General features: G+C 36.9%; 1 protein-coding gene across 6 annotated transcripts in view; it reads left to right on the top strand.

The window, feature by feature from the left end:
• Nucleotides 1-19338, top strand: part of LOC129035601 (cytochrome c oxidase subunit 7B2, mitochondrial) — a 173257-nt gene that overhangs the window by 119085 nt on the left and 34834 nt on the right. Inside the window, exons 4-5 of one of the 6 annotated variants that reach the window (XM_054486136.1) lie at nt 1413-1547; nt 4252-4274. The exons of 4 other annotated variants lie outside the window; for them this stretch is intronic. The gene's annotated coding sequence lies outside the window, so the exon portion shown is untranslated. The remainder of the gene's footprint in view (nt 1-1412; nt 1548-4251; nt 4275-19338) is intronic. One more of the 6 variants, XM_054486135.1, reaches the window with a different exon arrangement.

Genomic DNA, 19338 nt, shown 5'->3' with positions numbered 1-19338 from the left:
AACGGATAACTCAAAAAGATATTTTTACTAAATAAACAGTGTTAATATTCCTAGACAAGATTTAAAAAAATTTTTTGAGATTATTTTTGTGATGGTTGTTTTTGAACAGAACTAACATAACAAGTTGAAGAAGCATAATATTGGGCTTCTGTGTTCTATGATTCCATAGACTTGTTTTACTTGTTTTGAACTTTCCTATACTTGAGTCTTATCTGATAACAATTCAGGTAGATAATTAAATAGTCAAAGGAGAAGCAACTGGAGAACACAAGTAAAATAGCCTTGATAATCTGTACACTAGCTTATCAACTTCCTAATCTTTGAATGTTGATTGGATTCATAGACTGTGAAATGGAGTTCTGTAAAGTTTCGTAACTAAACCTCAACTTAATTTTGCTCTTCTGTAAAAAATTTGCCCATGTTTGTGAAGTTCAGAAACAAAATACTAAGTTTAAATACACCAGGGTTGACTTAGGTCCCAAAGCAGAAAATGGAACAAGCAGATATTTTAGGAAACAGGCTGAGTCAGCATGGTGCTTATTAGAAATGGTTATCTGCACACCTAAATCTCTCTACCACCCTGAGGATAAATAATTTTGTTCTATGAATCATCTCATTCGCTGACTTAGATCAATATGTTTATGGTTTCCATCAAAAGACAGATGAAATCATGTTTTCCAAGCACTTCTCTGTTTGTTTTTTTCCTATAGCATTTCATTAATCTGGAACAATGTGAGTTTACTATTAGTTTTGCTTTGATCATTATCCTCATTTTGTGTCTTCTAAAAATAAGTTATATATACACACACATAAATTGATTTCTATATGTAGAGATATACATCTGTAAATATGTATGTAGATAAAAATATTTTATCAATTGTAGTGAAACCAAGGATTCTAAACATTACAATTTGGGTCAAAGCATGTTGGCTAGGAATTCTTTTTACATTTATAACTTCTTATTTTAAATTTCTGACTCCTTACAAATAGCCATTTTACTTGAAATAGATTTTTTTAACTGAGAAATGACCTCTAGCTGTTAAAAAATATCATATGTTTAACAAGATAAGGCTTTTCAAGAACGCATTGTCATCAAAACTCACTAAAACTTTTCCTTGGATAATCTTAGTTATGTATGATTTTTTATTGTCTATCAAAGAAATAACATTGTTTTTTCAGTTCAGATTTTAAGGTGTTTTGCCATGTTGAGTATTGTTTGGTTCTATTTATCTTTGATTTAAATGTAATGGGACTGAATATAAATGACCAATCATATTAAACGTGATATACCATGAAATATGGAGCTTCTTTCTTATCTCATACTTTGTTTTACTCTACTACTACTCTACTACGTTTTCCTTTACTTTTTTTCTCTTGTTTTGCTTTTGTTATTTTCTCAATCTGTAAACAAGTCTGTGTGCCCAGCTGAGTTTGTTGAAAGCCTTGGTCCCTGAAGTCCTAAACTACATGCAAGAAAGCTATAGAGGAAGGAGTTGGGGATCAGAGGCCGCACACGTTAAGACTGCAAGCTATCCAAGATAAATTGAGTAAGTGAGAAGATGTAATTCATATGGTGGGATGACATGGGTGGTAAGCAATTAGATAAATAAAAGCCTCTAAAACTCGGGTTGACTAAAACCCCAGGAAAGGAAAAAGGCAGAACACACAGAGTAAGTAGAGCCAAGGCAAGCTGTGAACCATTACAGAATTCATCTCCAGCCTCCCTAGGCAGCTCAATAAGTCTTGCTGAGCAGGTGCCTAGGTCTTTGTGTATCAAGGCTCTGCTAGACACTGTCTCCTTAGCCCTTGCGTCTCAAATGTTATCTCTTCAATAGAATCTCTTCAGTATCCCCAAAGTTACAGTTAATATGTTCCTCAATACTTTATCAGTTCCCATTTTATTTTTTCTTTCTAATGTTATTCAGTCAACATTGAGCACCTACAGTGTGCCAGCCATTCTGGTGAAAGTATCAAATGAGGTATGAAAGAGCTGAGCTGTCACATGTATCTTTTTTTTTTATTATTATTTGAGACAGAGTCTCACTCTTGTTGTCCAGACTGGAGTGCAATGGCGCGATCTCAGCTCATTGCAACTTCTGCCTCCCGGGTTCAAGCGATTCTCCTGCCTCAGCCTCCCAAGTAGCTGGGATTACAGGTATGTGCCACCACGCCTGGCTAACCTTGTATTTTTAGTAGAGACGGGGTTTCTCCATATTGGTCGGGCTGGTCTCAAACTCCCGACCTTAGGTGATCTGCCCACCTCGACTTCCCAAAGTGCTGGGATTACAGGCATGAGCCACCGCACCTGGCTATCATATTCTTTAAATCCACTCAATTAGGCTTTAAACCACTATTCCAGAAGGATGCTAGGAAATTCCTTATCAGTTCTTCTTAGTCTTCCATTCCTTCCTAAGATCACATAAGGAGAATCTGCAATGCTCAGAAGATGGAAGAAAGCTACTGACTGTTCTCTCTGTCATGGTTGTCAGTATCATCATCTTTTCCAAGTTCACAGCAGACCCTGGAAGTCCAGGAACTCTCTTTTATGCCACATGTGGAGGGTGGGTTCCTTGCCCAGATTCAAACTTCTTAGATATACTAATCTCCTATCTTACTCTCTTAGGTGTGGCTACCTCTTTAGGGACCAACTATGGTCTGTACTACTGAAGAAACCTACAGGCATCTTTTTCTGTAGCCAGGCATCCATACCTTGCTACCTTCCTCCCTAAGATATCTGACATAATCTCCTCAGTGATTTTAGGCTTTTTATAAAAGGCAGGCTTCTTCAGGCTACTTTCACTTCCTACCAGGCTGTAAACCCTAAGGGGAAGAATTGCAAAGCTATATTATCTCAGTAAAATAAGAAAAGAAAAAATATATCTGAACCTCTCAAAAATGTATTTGTCAGTCTAAAATGGAAGATAGATATTGTACAAGTGACTATTTTACATGAGAAAAATAATTGTAATGCACCCAGAGAATTTATTCCTAGAAGCAAAATAAGTAAGCATGCCAATATTTAGCTACATTTGTGCCCATCATGGCATTACTTACTTACTAAAGCCAAAAACAAAAGCAACAACAGCAGCAAAAACCAGGAATCAACATTAGTGTTCAACAATGGAAGAGTGGTCAGATAAAGTATGTTTCACATGTACAAGTCTATACTACATAGGTACATGAGTATCATCAGAATTTTGATATTAACATGAGAAGATGTTCATAATATATTTTAGGTGCAAAAGTAAACTATAAAGAGCATGAATGGCAAGATACTTTCCAATATTTTACCAGTGGTTATGACTAAGTAGCCTGGTTGGTGGGAATTCAGGAGTTTTCAGTTTTACTCTTTTTGTTCACTTGCATGTTTTCATTTTTTTTAAATCAAAGAATGTGTATTTTCTTTTAACCATGAAAGTAAAAGCAAAAAGAACTATTTTGAATTTCAAAGAGGAACTAGTAGCTTCTATCTATTGCATTTAACTGTGTCAGTCACTTTGAATAAGCATTTTTCATGCATTATTTATATTCTTCATACCAATCCTGAGAATAGGTATAGAAAGATGGATTTTTTTTTTTCTGTTTATTTCCCCTTTTTTCCCCATGAGAAGAGAGTATTAGATTGGTGGATGGAGAGGCCATGTTTCCTCCTAGGCAGGGCTGCTGTATAGTAGCAGATTGCTCACCCATGGGTTGCTCCCCTTCTCTATTCATATGGTTAGGTGAAGATCTCCCGTCCCCTGTCCACTCAGGCTTTCTTTTATCCTTGTCCTTTTATTAATATCTTAACATGCTTGTTATTGCTTTTAATTTGGGTAGAATATGGCAATGAAGTGAGCGTAAAAAGGCTTTACACGTATGAATGATATGAAGAAATCTAATCTTTTAAAAGATGTATGTTGAGTGATTTCCACACAAACATCAAATTGCTGTATCATAGCCGGGCAAGGTGGCGGGTGCCTGTAGTCCCAGCTACTCGGGAGGCTGAGGCAGGAGAATGGCGTAACCCAGGAGGTGGAGCTTGCAGTGAGCTGAGATCGCGCCACTGCACTCCAGCCTGGGCAACAGAGCAAGACTCCATCTCAAAAAAAAAAAAAAAAAATTGCTCTATCAGATTTTGTGGAATTCTTTCACATCCATTTTTTTGACAAGAATAGAAGTTTTTTTTTTTTTAATGAAAGCAGTATTGTATTAGTTTTAAATTTTTGGTAGTTGTTTCTACATCATTGATGGCATACCTTTCTTCAACAGGTTCTCATCTGGTCAATATTCATGTGAGTGTGGTTCTACTGATTTGTCAGTATACGAGACAATAGCTGCACAAGCAATGAGACATAAAGTGCTAAAGTCTGTGCCTTATCTGAGAATTTTTAATGCTATTTAAGTATATTTTTAAAACTCTTTGGAGTAATGAAATAGATTCTAAAAATTTGTTTGCATATCTTTATATATTTTCTTTGTAATTTCATGCCAGATTTGTGCATGTGCCTTAAACTTATTATGATTTAATTATTTCTCTTAGTAAACACGTTTAGCTAAAAGAAATTTTGAAAAGAAAAATAATTTGTTGTGAAGTGAAATATGATAAACTATCAGGATCAAGGAGCTAATATGTGATGATATTTAGCATTTTACAAATACAAAACTGTATAAGCAGCACTTCTGGATGGCATGAAATATAAAGCTAAGCAATCAACACTTATTCATAAGACAACAATTAAGTCACGAGTATTAGGACATGTCTTTGCAAAAGTGATCCTTCTGTGGATCTTAGGGTTGAGAATTTTACTTCAGGTGGTTATCAGTAATATAGAAATAGATCATTTACTTGATTAAACTTCTTTTCTAAGTCGTTTTTTTTTTTTTTTTTTTTGAGACAGTCTTGCCCTGTCGCCCAGGCTGGAGTGCAATGGCACTATCTGGGCTCACTGCAATCTCCGTTTCCCGGGTTCAAACAATTCTCCTGCCTCAGCCTCCTGAGTAGCTGGGATTACAGGCGTGTGCCACCATGCCTAGCTAATTTTTGTATTTTTAATAGAGACGGAGTTCACCATGTGGACCAGGCTGTTCTCGAACTCCTGACCTCATGATCCGTCTGCCTTGGCCTCTCAAAGTGCGGGGATTACAGGCATAAGCCACTGCACCCGGCCCTTTTCTAAGTCTTTCTAATCTTTAATGTCTAAGGCTAAATTAGATATTAAATTAGTATTACTTTTTATTAAATTTGTATTTTATTTTACAAAATAGTATTTTTGGTAATGCACAGCTTGATTTTTGTCTACTCATTATATGTTTTTCTGATACAAATACCCTCTCCTTTTGAATTTTGCCCCTCTCTTATTCCATGAGGTTCTGATGAGACTGCTATTCACAAAAGTAACTGGGTTATGTAGCAGAGTTGTGACGTAACTGATGTCTGGCTATGATTTGGAAGTACATGTAACCTAAAACAAGTGAGTTAGAGCTTTTGATGAGATATACACAGACAATGGGAAACAGAAAATAAGTTCATGATACTGTCCCAATCATGTCATCTGCCAAAAGACAGGACTTGCCTTAGTAGAAGAGGAAGAAACCATAAAGAGAAGTAAAACTGCCAAATTCAGACTCCTGATAATATCTGATTGTTTGATGTCTGATGCAGGTACCACCCCCAACTTTCCCAGTTGTGTGAGTCAGTTACTTTCTCTCTTTTCTTCTTCTTTCTTTTCTTCCTTGTTTCTTCTTTCTTCCCTTTCCTTCCCTGCCCTGCCCTGCCCCTCCCTTTTTGTTTAAGCTAGTTTGACTTTTGTTCATATCATTTGCAAACAAAATGTTATTTGGCTTCACGGAATGGGCCTAGCATGTGCGAGTTTTCCTTAGGAACACCTGGCTTGAAAGAAAGCTTTAAGTAAACAGAAACATAGGATGATCCCCTCTGTAGATGTAGTCATTCCACTTCCTTAGTAAAGCCAGGGTTTATTCAGTGGGCTTATTTTCAAAATGGCAGAATAGGGCAAGTATGGAAGTGTAATACATGTATTAATAATATGGATTTCTCACTTACCACCAGTGACCTAGCTACTAATAATGTGACTGTGTAGTTTTCTGAAATCACTGATAAGCAAAGGATCCCTGTTACGAAATGATAGTTCTAAGAGATCAGCCAGCTACCTGTTACAGGTCAATTACACTGGCCTTTTTCCATTTTACAAAAGTGAGCAATCTGTAGTCTCTAAAGTACTTCTTTTGGATTTGGTTGTGTTTTCCAGCCTGTAATGTTTCTGTCAAAGCCTTTACTCATGGGTTTACTGAATGTTCTAAACAGTGTTGCAATATTCCACTCAAATCACTCTCATCTTCTAATTTACTTTACAGTGGAAAAAAAGCAGTACAAGGGACAACTACTTGTTTGTTCTTTTCATGTACCCCATTTTTAGTGGAGTTTCATTTAGAATATGTGGTTATCATTTAGCATTATCAGGTTATCACTTAGAATTATTTTATTGGTGAATAAAGAACTAAGCCAAATACAGTATTGTGTCCAGAATTGGTGGGTTCTTGGTCTTGCTGACTTCAAGAATGAAGCCGCAAACCCTCACGGTGAGTGTTATAGTTCTTAAAGATGGTGTGTCCAGAGTTGGTTCCTTCAGATGTTCAGATGTGTCCAGAGTTTCTTCTTTCTGGTGGGTTCATGGTCTCGCTGACTTCAGTAGTGAAGCTGCAGACCTTCGCAGTGAGCGTTACAGCTCTTAAAGGCGGCGTGTCTTGAGTTGTTTGTTCCTTCCAGTGGGTTCCTGGTCTTGCTGGCTTCAGGAGTGAAGCTGCAGACCTTCATGGTGAGTGTTACAGCTCTTAAAGGTGGTGCAGACCCAAAGAGTGAGCAGCAGCAAGATTTATTGCAAAGAGCAAAAGAACAAAGCTTCCACAGCGTGGAAGGCGACCCAAGTGAGTTGCCACTGCTGGCTTGGGCAGCCTGCTTTTATTCCCTTATCTGACCCCACCAACATCCTGCTGATTGGCCCATTTTACAGAGAGCTGATTGGTGCATTTACAAACCTTGAGCTAGACACAGAGTGCTGATTGGTGCATTTAAAATCCTTTAGCTAGACACAAAAGTTCTCCAAGTCCCCACTAGATTAGCTAGACACAAGCACTGATTGGTGCATTTACAAACCTTGAGCTAGACACAGAGTGCTGATTGGTGCGTTTACAATCCTTTAGCATTTACAATCCTCTAGCTAGACATAAAAGTTCTCCAAGTCCCCACCAGATTAGCTACATACAGAGTGCTGATTGGTGCATCCATAAACCCTGAGCTAGACACACAGTGCTGATTGGTGCATATACAATCCTCCAGCTAGACATAAAAGTTCTCTAAGTCCCCACTCAATTCAGGAGCCCAGCTGGCTTTGCCTAGTGGATCCTGTGCAGGGGCCATGGGCAGAGCTGCCCGCCAGTCCGTGCCCGCACTCCTCAGCCCTTGGGCGGTCAGTGGGACTGGGTGCCACCAGCAGGGGGCGGCGCCCATCAGGGAGGCTCGGGCTGCACAGGAGCCCTGGGGGCGGGGTGAGGGGTGCTCGAGCATGGTGGGCTACAGGTCCTGAGCCCTGCCATGCGGGGAGGCGGCTGAGGCCCCGGTGGGCCAGTAATGCTGAGGGACCCGGAGCATCCTCCGCAGCTGCTGGCCTGGGTGCTAAGCCCCTCACTGCTTGGGGCCAGCAGCACCGGCCGGTCACTCCAAGTGCGGGGCCTGCTGAGCCTGCGCCCACCCGGAACTCGCGCTGGCTGGTGAGCACCGGCGCAGCCCAAGTTCCCACCAGTCTGTCTCCTTCCACACCTCCTGGCAAGCAGAGGGAGCTGGCTCCGGCCTCAGCCAGCCCGGAGAGAGGCTCCCAAAGTGCAGGGCTCCACACTGAAGGGCTCCTCAAGCGTGGCCAGAGTGGACACTGAGGCCAAGGAGGCGCCTAGAGCAAGCGAGGGCTGCTAGCACATTGTCACCTCTCAGTATGTGTAGGAAAGGATTGAAAAGAAAGTTTGAAAACCAAATCTTGAGAAGGGCAGAAACCAGGGAGGCTTTGCTTATGTCTGAGGGAGGTGTATCAGATGACTCAATTCTAAGTAATCTTGGTTTCTGAATGTGTGTGTTGATGTTAACCATGACTGGAATTTATGGAGGAGAGAATCTGTTTGAGTTAGTTTGGGTAGTGTGCTCACGTTTGTGATCAGAGTGGGAAGGGGTCTATTATCTGAATAGCAGTATATCAGTATATTAAATGGTAAAAAGTCCAGAGCAGAACTGTAGTAACTACATTTTTGCTTTCTCAGTGTATTGCTTTTGTGCCCCCTCTCTCCTCTACTGCCCACCTTCTAATAGTAAGTCTACTAGCTATGTGTTGATACATATGATCATAGCTGTTGGTAATCATATCTGCCTGCTTTTAGTGTTACTTTTCTAATGTAAAAATAACAGATACCCTATATCTGCCATATTGAAATCCATTACCAGCTGTAGACACCTCTGCAGAGATAATTATAATGAAACATATTTTCATATTTTTGATAAATGTTAATGATTTCTGAAGTGCAGTAAAGTAAGACATTGACTTATGAAAATGACATCGTTTTGTGAAGTAATGCAGTGTTGTAACATTCATTAATTTTATGGAGATGATGAGTATGGACCAAGGCCAAATGTTACTGATGGTATAATCTATAAACAAAGGTTTCACAGTTGTTCAAACAGATTAAAAATGGGAGCCAAAGTTGGTCTTTTTATGGAGCACAGAAGGAGGCATGCTGAAGACAAGTAAAAAAGCCATAGCAATTAGTGTTGTATTTATGTTTCAAGTATATGTAATCACATATCCAATCATTTAAGTCCTTAGGGAACCAAATGTCTGCAAGGCAGCTGTCTTATACCTTTATCATTCTATCTGTCCTCTAGTTAGGGATCTGATAGCAGTGGTTTAGACTTTTTTTTTTTTTTTCTTTTTGAGACGTAGTCTCGCTCTGTCACCCAGGCTGGAGTGCAGTGGCACGATCTTGGCTCACTGCAAGCTCCGCCTACCGGGTTCACGCCATTCTCCTGCCTCAGCCTCCCAAGTAGCTGGGACTATAGGCACCCATCATCATGCCCGGCTAATTTTTTGTATTTTTAGTAGAGACGGGTTTTTACCGTGTTAGCCAGGATGGTCTCGATCTCCTGACCTTATGATCCACCTGCCTCGGCCTCCCAAAGTGCTGGAATTACAGGTGTGAGCCACTGTGCCTGGCCAGCAGTGGTTTAGACTTTGAGCAAGAGCTTTACCTTTAGTCATAGCTGAGTTTGATTACTGGATCTACCATATTCCAACCATGTAACCCTGGATTAGTCATTGAATCTAATCAAGCTTATTAAATTCTTTTTTAAAAAATACTTGTAATACACTTTATTTTTATTATATGTTTAAGTTATACAACAAAGTTTGATATGCATATCCATAGTGAGATTTACCACAGTCACACAAATTAACATACTGATGGTCTCACATAGTTATCTGAAATCTACTCTTAACACATTTTTACTATACCATGTAATATTATTCACTATAGTGAATTATTTATTAGAATAATGTATTTCACATAATTATTAATACAACTTTGTACCATTTGACCTCCATTTTCCCATTTGCTTCCCCTCACTCCATCCCTGGCAACCACCACTCTACTTACTGCTTCCTTGTATTCAAGCTTTTTTTTTTTTTTTTTTTTTTTATTTATTTTTTTTTATTATTATTATTATTATTATTATACTTTAGGTTTTATGGTACATGTGCGCAATGTGCAGGTAAGTTACATATGTATACATGTGCCATGCTGGTGCGCTGCATCCACCAACTCGTCATCTAGCATTAGGTATATCTTCCAATGCTATCCCTCCCCCCTCCCCCCACCCCCACAACAGTCCCCAGAGTGTGATGTTCCCCTTCCTGTGTCCGTGTGTTCTCATTGTTCAATTCCCACCTATGAGTGAGAATATGCGGTGTTTGGTAAAAATGATGAGTTCACGTCCTTTGTAGGGACATGGATGAAATTGGAAATCATCATTCTCAGTAAACTATCGCAAGAACAAAAAATCAAGCTTTTTTTTTTAAATTTTTTTATTTGGTTTAGTTTGTTTTTTTGGATTTCACTGTTAGAATGACAGCTATCAAAAAGACAAGAGATAGCGAGTGTTGATGAGGGCGTGGAGAAAAGGAAGCCCTTGTGCACTGTTGGTGGGAATGTAGATTGGTGCAGCCATTGTAGAAAACAATATGGAGGTTCTGAAAGAATTCAAAAATAGAACTACCATATAACCCAGCAATCTCTCTTCTGGGTCTATACCCAAAGGAAATGAAACCACCATTTTGAAAAGATATTAAATATCTGCACCTCCATGTTCATCACAGCATTATTCACAGTAGCCAAGGTATGGAAACAATCTGTTTCCATCAATGGATGAATGGATAAAATGTAAGACATATATATATACACAACGGAATATTATTCAACCTTTGAAAAAGGAAATCCTTCTATTTGTGACAACGTGAATGAACCTAAAGAACAGTTTGCTAAGTGAAATAAGCCAGACACAGAAAGAAAAATACTGTATGATCTCACTTATATGTGCAAGCCTATTAGATTCTCAATGTGTGATTTGGAAATAGCGTTGCCTCTTTGGGTTGCCTGAGAATTAAATGTAATAATGTAAGTAAATTTTGAATCACAGTCTTCAGCATGTAATATTTAAATGAATTGTAGCTATAACATTGATTATTCATTAAACACTTGTTGGATTGTCAGGTCAATGACTTCTGAGGACTTCCTAGTTAAAGCCACACTCTTTGTCAAAAGAATTATATCAATGAATGTAAAAATTTTCAGTATCTACATTGCAAGAATAACAACTAACATTTGTTTTATATTGTATTTTTAGATGCATACACTTATGAAAACTCAGTGTATTATTGAATCGGAGCACATGTTTGCCACGTAAAATATTATTGTTTTTAAAGGAGTCCAACAATTTAGTAAACTAGGCAGATGAACTATTGAATTACTACAGTGAAAATTTAGTTTCACTGATTATTCTACTCGCTGAAGTAACAGATGCTAAAAATACTAGCAAATACTTTAATACTGATGGAACTAATTGATATATCAAATTATTCAGTGGATCATCAGCTGATGTGATTATACATGCAAGACATAAGCTATTTTTAAAAATGTCTACTGATTCTGTATGCTTCATCTCACACATTAGCATCAAATACACATTTTTTAATTTGAATGTAACAGTGGGAAGCTGTTTAAGTAGGTCACTCATAATTGAATTTGATATACGGTGTTTATTTTTCTTGTTCTACTAGTCAGTGAACATCTTGGTTGACTGGTCATAAAAAATAATGAAACTGAAAATCTGCATGCATTTACCTAAAAATGCAGTGTTACCATAAGAAAATACCAATAACATAGAGTGTTCAGATGATAACCTGGTTTGCTAACTACATGTTATTGTCATTGTTACTGTATATTGAAAAAGGAAAATTAATGAGTATAGGAGACACTTGTGTAATATGAACTAGGTTAACTACCTTTGGGAGAATTATCAACAGAAATTATAGTGATAGGAAAAGTTTTAGCCTTGTTCATGGATACTCCTGAGAAAGAATCTTGAAATTTTCAAAGTTCCTATCACAGAATTTGATTTTCAAATCACACATTCCACACTCTTCCCTCCCCACCTTCAGATTCATGCCAGTTAAGAAAAATGCCCTTTGTCTTTGTGAAGGTAAGGATCACTTTATTTTGAACCATGATGGTGTCAAAATGAGCTGGTAGTGATAAGAATAGATCACATTTATTAAACATTTACTATATGCCAGACACCATGTCAGTACAATTAAAAGAGAGAGAAAAAAAAAGATGGAAATCCATGCCTTCATGGAGCTTATATTTTACTGGGAGAAGATAGATATATTGTGTCATTTGGTCCATCTGTTTAACTTCACGAAGTAAGCACCAGTGTTATCTCAATCTATTCTTGAGGAAATTGAAGCATGAAGAAGTTTAGTATTTGCCTTATGTCACATGGCTAGTTAAGGACTGAACCAGCTGGAATGTCCAGCTATTCCATGATAATTCTGTTTTTCCTAGTCTTTTGCTTCTTATTTTGACAATCCTATGCCTTTCTTAAACTGAAGCTATCTACTTGCTGCCAGCCTTCGTAACTAAATACCTTCCCTTCTTTCTTATAATACAGATGAACTGAGTACCTTTCTGAGGCAAGCTCCCCCATTTATACCCAAGATTCCCTTGTCCTTGTTTAGTCAAAGGACTTATCCTAACAGTTCCTCCTTTTCTTTTTCTACATTGGTGTTTCCTCTGTCTCCACTGGATAATTCTACATCAGAGGACATACATGCTATTATTTTTCCATTATTTAACACTCGCTCTCTCTTCACCGCCACTGCCTTCATTTCCCTGTCTCTCTCTCTTTCTCTCTCTCTCACTCCACTTTCCCCTATAGCTACTGGCTTACTTAACTGCTCTTTGATAAAAGCAAAATTCTTCATGAGTTATCTGTACTAACTGTATTCAATTGCTCTTCCATTTATTTCTTAAAAGCATTTCATTCAGGCCTTTACTCCCCTTTTATTTCATGGAATTTTTTTGGTCTGGTTTCAAGGTCCAGATTCTGTTTTCAGAATTAGAAAATACATTTTAAAGACCATTGAGTATCCTTACTTTCATATATGATAAGCCTTGTGTCCATGGCATGAGCTTACTAACACACATATATATTACATTTACTCTGGATGATGCAGCAGTTTAATCTGCATCTTTAGCATATTTATATTCAGTATGCATCCAATGGAAGGGTGTAAATGGTAAGAAGAAATTGAGATGTTGACAGAACCATCTTACTGCCAACTGCGGCAAATTAGATGTTTTGCCACATAGGTAAAAAGGACAGCCTATACCATTTAACTTTAAACTAGCTGGTGTATGGTGATCAAGAAAAGCCCTGAATCTCTGGGATAGAACTCTTGGAGATCCTATTTTGCTTTTGTAAGTTCTAAGTAAGGGGTGAGGTTCATGATCTTTACTAATCTCTTCCTGGGTATGTGGAGAAGCCCAAGGGTTTATCTTATTGCTCCATCTGTAGCTGCTGAAATAAAATTGGCTGAAGAAAAGGGAGACAGAAAGCCAAGAGGGATTATTAATTACTCTTTTGTCTTTCTTCTTTGCAACCAACCAATCACCAAACCCAGGAGAGACTGATATTTTTTGATCTTCTCCCCTTCTCTGAATTCCCATTGCCAGTACTTTACATGCTTAATCATATGTTTTCTTTCTAACAGATACACACAGACACACACACACACACACACACACACACACACACACTCTGAAACTACTCTGCAGCTTAAAAGTTTATAGTGACCCCTTATGACCATTACGATATAGTCCAGACATTTTAACAGGAAATGGTTAAAAACAAAGTTCAAAAAGTTATATTTTTCCCATCATTATTATTTTGCTGTTTGGGAATACTGTATGCATATTCCTTTAAAAGGAATTTTTTTTAGGGCAGACCCCCACTTTCCCCATATCTCAGGCATGGACTTTGTCTGTCTACTAGATAATCCTCCACTGCCCCATACTCATAGGAGCAATGGTATATGCATTTCAACCTGCCTATAATTGTCTGTTGTCAGGAAGTATGTCTTATTTACTGGTTTATCTTCAGGGCATAGGAGCATTCCTAATACACAATAAATATATCTTTAGATAAATATTCTTCAATTTAAATAAACATTCCATCTTTTCTCAAATTGCCAAGTATTGGCATCTAACATTTTCATAGAAACTTGGGAATAACATTGGGGACTGTCTCACCAGTATTTGCATTTGTCTTCTGGCATCAGGCCTCTTTGAACATCTCAGATAACAGCGATCTCACTACCTCATAAGAAAGTCTGTTTCTTTATACGATACGATAAGCTTTATTATTTGTAATCCTCTTTTTGTATTTAACCAAAATTTACTTATAAATTCCTGTTCTAATTTGTAATACTTTAGCCCCATTGAACCCCATCTACTTTTCTTGTAGACATCATACATAATGGAAGATTTTGACTCTCCATGTATCTTGCTGCTGTAATAGGTTTTACATCGTGGAGAAAAAGACATTATTCAGAAGCTTCTTTTTATAATATTCATACATAATGGAGGGGGATATTCATTGCGGTATGACCCAATTAGACAAAAAGCATTTAAACAGCTTATTCATCATTAAATAGTAAAAGATTCTGCTAATGGAAGTAGTGCACAGTAATGTGTCATCTACTTCAGGAAAATGTAAAAGTCTAAAGACTGAGCATTCTGTTTTCCATGATGAAAGATTTAGTCATCCTAAAATACAGTGACTTTTTGCAATTTTGTTACAAAACCAAACTGAATAGAGATTATTCTTTTAACAACATATGACCGTAACACTAAAATTTGGCTCCAGAAAACCTGATACTCTAGTTTGCAAAATACTGCCTTATAATATATGCTTTTCATAACATACTGGAAGTCATATTTGTTATGTTTCATAAAGAATATAAATAATTTCTGTTTTCTTAGTCATTATCTTAAAGAATCTGACTGGCAAATGATATGTACTTGTCATTTATGTTTAAGTATCAAGCAGTATCACTTACAATGTCTAGAATTGAGGTAATTATGTAGTTAAGGTCTCACATATGTGACCACAGAAAATCCACAGAAACCTAATTTTATTTCATAGATATGGAAACATCAACTATTTGAAAATTAAATAACATATCTTTGCTTATATATTAAAGTAAGTATAAGCTGTGTTCTTATTCAGTGCCTTATTTTTCAAGTGAATAACTTGCTTTAAAATTGTATAGTGAAAATGTAAATCACATTTAGTCAAATCTCTGATACATTTAAATTGTTTGCCTTTTGGATTCCAGGTCAGCCCTAGGATCAGTTATTCCTTCATTCCAAGAGTGCTTATTATCAGCTACCATATTAACCCACCAGTGATAAGACTTGAGGATATAAGAGGTCCAGATAAAAATGGATAGGGATATGAGAGAAGAGTAAAGTAGGTATCAGAGAAAGAGACAAAAATAAATAATTTTATTTATTATTAAAACTCTGTATTAGTAAACTCTGTATAGCCATCAGTACCAACAAATGGCACTTTAGACATGGAAAATAGGGGGAATAGACAACAGTCCACCAATGATATAGAGATAAGACAGATATCACTTTCCCTTTAAAGTCACTTCCCCTACATTGATGCCAATATAATAGGACTATCCACAAAATATTTAGAATGGAAATCTTCTGACATGCATGAAAAATTAATAAAACTAAATCACCGGAGCAGAATATAGTCAGACAGTTAGTATAATTTCTCTGAATTTGAAGGTGAGGTCAGGTACATTTTAAATTCAACACAATGATTGAAAGTAGCCATTGATAGAAGAACCAGACCCTAAGATAATGGGGTTATAAATGTGTTGCTAACCAAGCCAAGAAGGGAATTTAGTTTTTTGTTTGTTTGTTTTAAGATAAACACTTGCAAACCTGGGGGCACTTTCCAGAAAGGGAATAACAGAATAACAGCTATTTGAGTTACTGAAAATACCAAAAGCGTGAACATCTTGACTGAAACGGAGTCACGGAAAGCATAACTTAACTAATTCTGTTGGATCTGACTGTCTAGCAGGAGATTGTTAATGAGCTGTCCATGGATTCTGGAAAATCAGAGTCAGAGAGGAAATATTCAGGTCAGCCTAAAGAGAATGATGGAACAAGGGAATTAGGAGGGCACGTGTTTCCAGTTACTGTGGAAGTACAGCTTTCTCTGAATCATGAAATTCAGTTTAGTCATTGTTTGGCTAAAACATACCTCTAGATAAAAGCCTCAAAGTGGCAGTCCATAGACTAAAGATAGCCCCCAGGTCTTGTTTGCCCTACACTGTATTTTAGAAGTTAAGTCTATTAAAAATGAACATATTTTAAATTAGAAATCTAGATGCTCAGCTTCTTTCTAAAAAATTAGATCCAGAAGTCCAGCTGAAATTCCAGCAAGGCAACAGTCAAGTTGAACATGATTTTGCTACTTCACCATGGTTTTTAATATAGCTTATTTCTCCCCAAAATTAAAGCTTTACTGTCAGTTCTTATTTTTTATCATGCTTATACTATGCATTTTCCTTATGTATTAGTCCATTCTCCCACTGCTATAAAGAACTGCCCGAGACTGGGTAATGTACAAAGGAAGGAAGTTTAATTGACTCACAGTTCAGCATGACTGGGGAGGCCTCAGAAAATTTACAGTCATGCAGAAGGGGAAGCAAACACGTCTTCTTCACATGGCAGCAGGAAGGAGAAGTGCTGTGCAAAGGGGGAAAAGCCCCTAATAGAACCATAAGATCTTGTGAGAACTCACTCACTAACAGCAGCATGGGGGAAACTGCCCCCATGATTCAGTTACCTCCCATCAGGTCCCTCCCATGACATGTGTGGATTATGGGAACTACAATTCAAGATGAGATTTGGGTGGGGACACAGCCAAACAATACTACCTTATAACAGTAGAAAACTATTTTTCTATTTTCTTGTTTCTATTTGGAGTAGAACACAAAATCAGTTAAAAAATAGACATCATATTTCATGTGTCGCAAAAGAACAGAGAATATGTATATTTTCGTTGAAGTGTAAAAATTTTCTACCTAATTTTATGAAAATCCTCAGCCAATTTACTACTTTTCCATTATTTTTCTGGTTTCCATGGACATTTAATTACGTGTCTTATGTTCTAGAGTCAACAATGAAAAAAACATTTTTAAGTCTTATTTAAAGCCCACCAAACAAACTCCATTGGTAATTTGGTTTCCTGCTGTCTACTTAAAGGAAATAGGTACCTTTACTACTGGACTAAGTAAGCGCTAGCAGTAAATCATCCTGTTGTTTAAAACTGTAAGTTTGCACATTATGATCTGATCATCTGAAACCAAAACAATCCTGCACAAGTTGAAAGAAAATTTCTGTGAAGATGAGAATCAGGTACTAGATTGCAACCACTCTACTTAAACTCTACAGTAGCTAACTTTTCTGTTCCTTGGCATTTCTTTCTCTCCCTTTCTTTTTTCCTCCTTCCCAGCTTTAATGAGGTATACATAAGAAATAAAAATTATATATATTTAAGATATACAATGTCATGTTTTGATTTATGTGTACATTGTGAAATAATTACCACCATCAAACTAATTAACATATTCATGACCTCAGATACTTACCATTTTCTTTGTGTGGTGAGAATATTTAAGATCTACTCCCTTAGCAAATTTCGAGCATACCATACAGTATCATTAACTATATTGCCCATGCTGGACATTTGATCTCTAGAACTTATTCAATCTACTGATACTTTGTGCCCTTTGACTTGCGACTCCCCATTTCCCCCACACCCCAGTGCATGACAATACCATTATTCTCTGTTTTTATGAGTTTGATTTTTTTAGGTTCCATATATAAGTGAGATTAACCAGTATTGTATTTGTCTTTCTGTGCCTGGTTTATTGCACTTAGCATGATGTACTCCAGGTTCATCCATATTGTCATGAATGGAAGGATCTCCCTTTTTTGGCTCAATAATATTCCATTGTATGCCTGTGTCTAATCACATTTTTTAATATATTTATCTGATGATCTACACTTAGGTTGATCCCACATCTTGCATGTTGTGAATAGTGCCACAATGAACAAGACACAGGTTGTGCATGCCAAGTCCAAAAGTCCAAAGTTAAAAATACTCCAAAATTTGAAACTTTTTGAGCACCAACGTGATACTCAAAAGAAATGCTCATTGGAGAATTTTGGATTTCAGATTTTCAGATTTGGAATGTTCAACCCGTAAGTATATACGGCTTTAGTATTCCTTATCTGAAATGCTTGGGATCAGAGGTTTGTCAAATAGAAATTTGATTTGTTGTTGTTGTTGTGGGGGGGTTGGATTTTGAAATATTTGCATTATATTTACCAGTTCAGTATCTCTAATCTGAGAATCTGAAATGCTCCAGTGAGTATTTCCTTTGAGTATGATGTTGGCCCTCAAAAAGTTTTGGATTTTGGAGAATTTTGAGTTTCATATTTTCAGATTAGGGATACTCAAAACTGTAAAGCAACTATTCCAAATAAAAAAAAAAATCTGAAATCTGTAATACCTCTGGTCCCAAGCATTTCAAATCTGATATAGTCAACCTGTACTGATTTCATTTGCTTTAAATGTGTACCCAGAAGTGAGATTGTTGGATCATATGGTGGTTATATTTTTATTTTTATGTAGAGTCTCCATAGTGTTTTCCTTAATGGCTATACCAACTTACATGTCCACCAACCATGCCCAAGGGGACCCCTTCTCTCCACATTCTCACCAACAAATATTATCTCTTGTCCTTTTGATAATAGCCATCCTAATGGGTGTGAGGTAATTTCTCATTATAGTTTTGACGTGCATTTCTCTGATAGTTAGTGATGTTGAGAATTTTTCCATACACCCGTTAGCAGTTTGCATGTCTTCCATGGATAAATGTCTTTTCAGATCCTTTTCTTGTTTTTAAATTGGATTACTTATTTATTGCTGTTGTATTGTTTGAGTTCCTTATATATTTTGGATATTAGCGCCTTATCATGTATGGTTTGGAAATATTTTCTCTCATTTCTTAAATTGTTTATACAGTTGATTTGCTTTGCAAAGCTTTTTAGTTTGATGCAATCCCATTTGTATGTTTTTGCTTTTATTGCCTGTGCTTTTGGGGTCATATAAAAAAATTACTGTCTCAACCAGTGTCAAGAAGCTTTGTCTTTATGTTTCTTTTAGTAGTTTTACAGTTTCCGGTCTTATTTTTAAGTCTTTAATCCCTTTTGAGTTGATTCTGCATATAGGGTAAGACAAAGGGCCAATTTTATGTTCTTGGATGTGGAAAACAATTTTCCCAACACCAGTAAATGAAGATACAATCATTTCATCATTTTATATGATTGACACTTTTGTTGGAGATCAATTGACCATAAATGTGTGGTTTTTTTCTGGTCTCTCTATTCTGTTCCAGTGGGTGGTCTATGTATCTGTTTTTATACCAGGGCCATACTATTTTGATTAGTAGACCTTTATGGTATATTAGAAATCAGGTAGTGTGATGCTTCCAGTCAAAATTGATTTAGGAATTCTTTTATCTTATGGTTCCATATGAATTTTAGGATTTATTTTTATTTTTATGAAAAATACCATTGGAATTTTGA

The sequence above is a fragment of the Pongo pygmaeus genome, chromosome 3 (assembly GCF_028885625.2).
Source record: "Pongo pygmaeus isolate AG05252 chromosome 3, NHGRI_mPonPyg2-v2.0_pri, whole genome shotgun sequence".
Lineage (NCBI taxonomy): Eukaryota > Metazoa > Chordata > Mammalia > Primates > Hominidae > Pongo > Pongo pygmaeus.
This window is presented reverse-complemented; position numbering and strand designations above follow the sequence as displayed.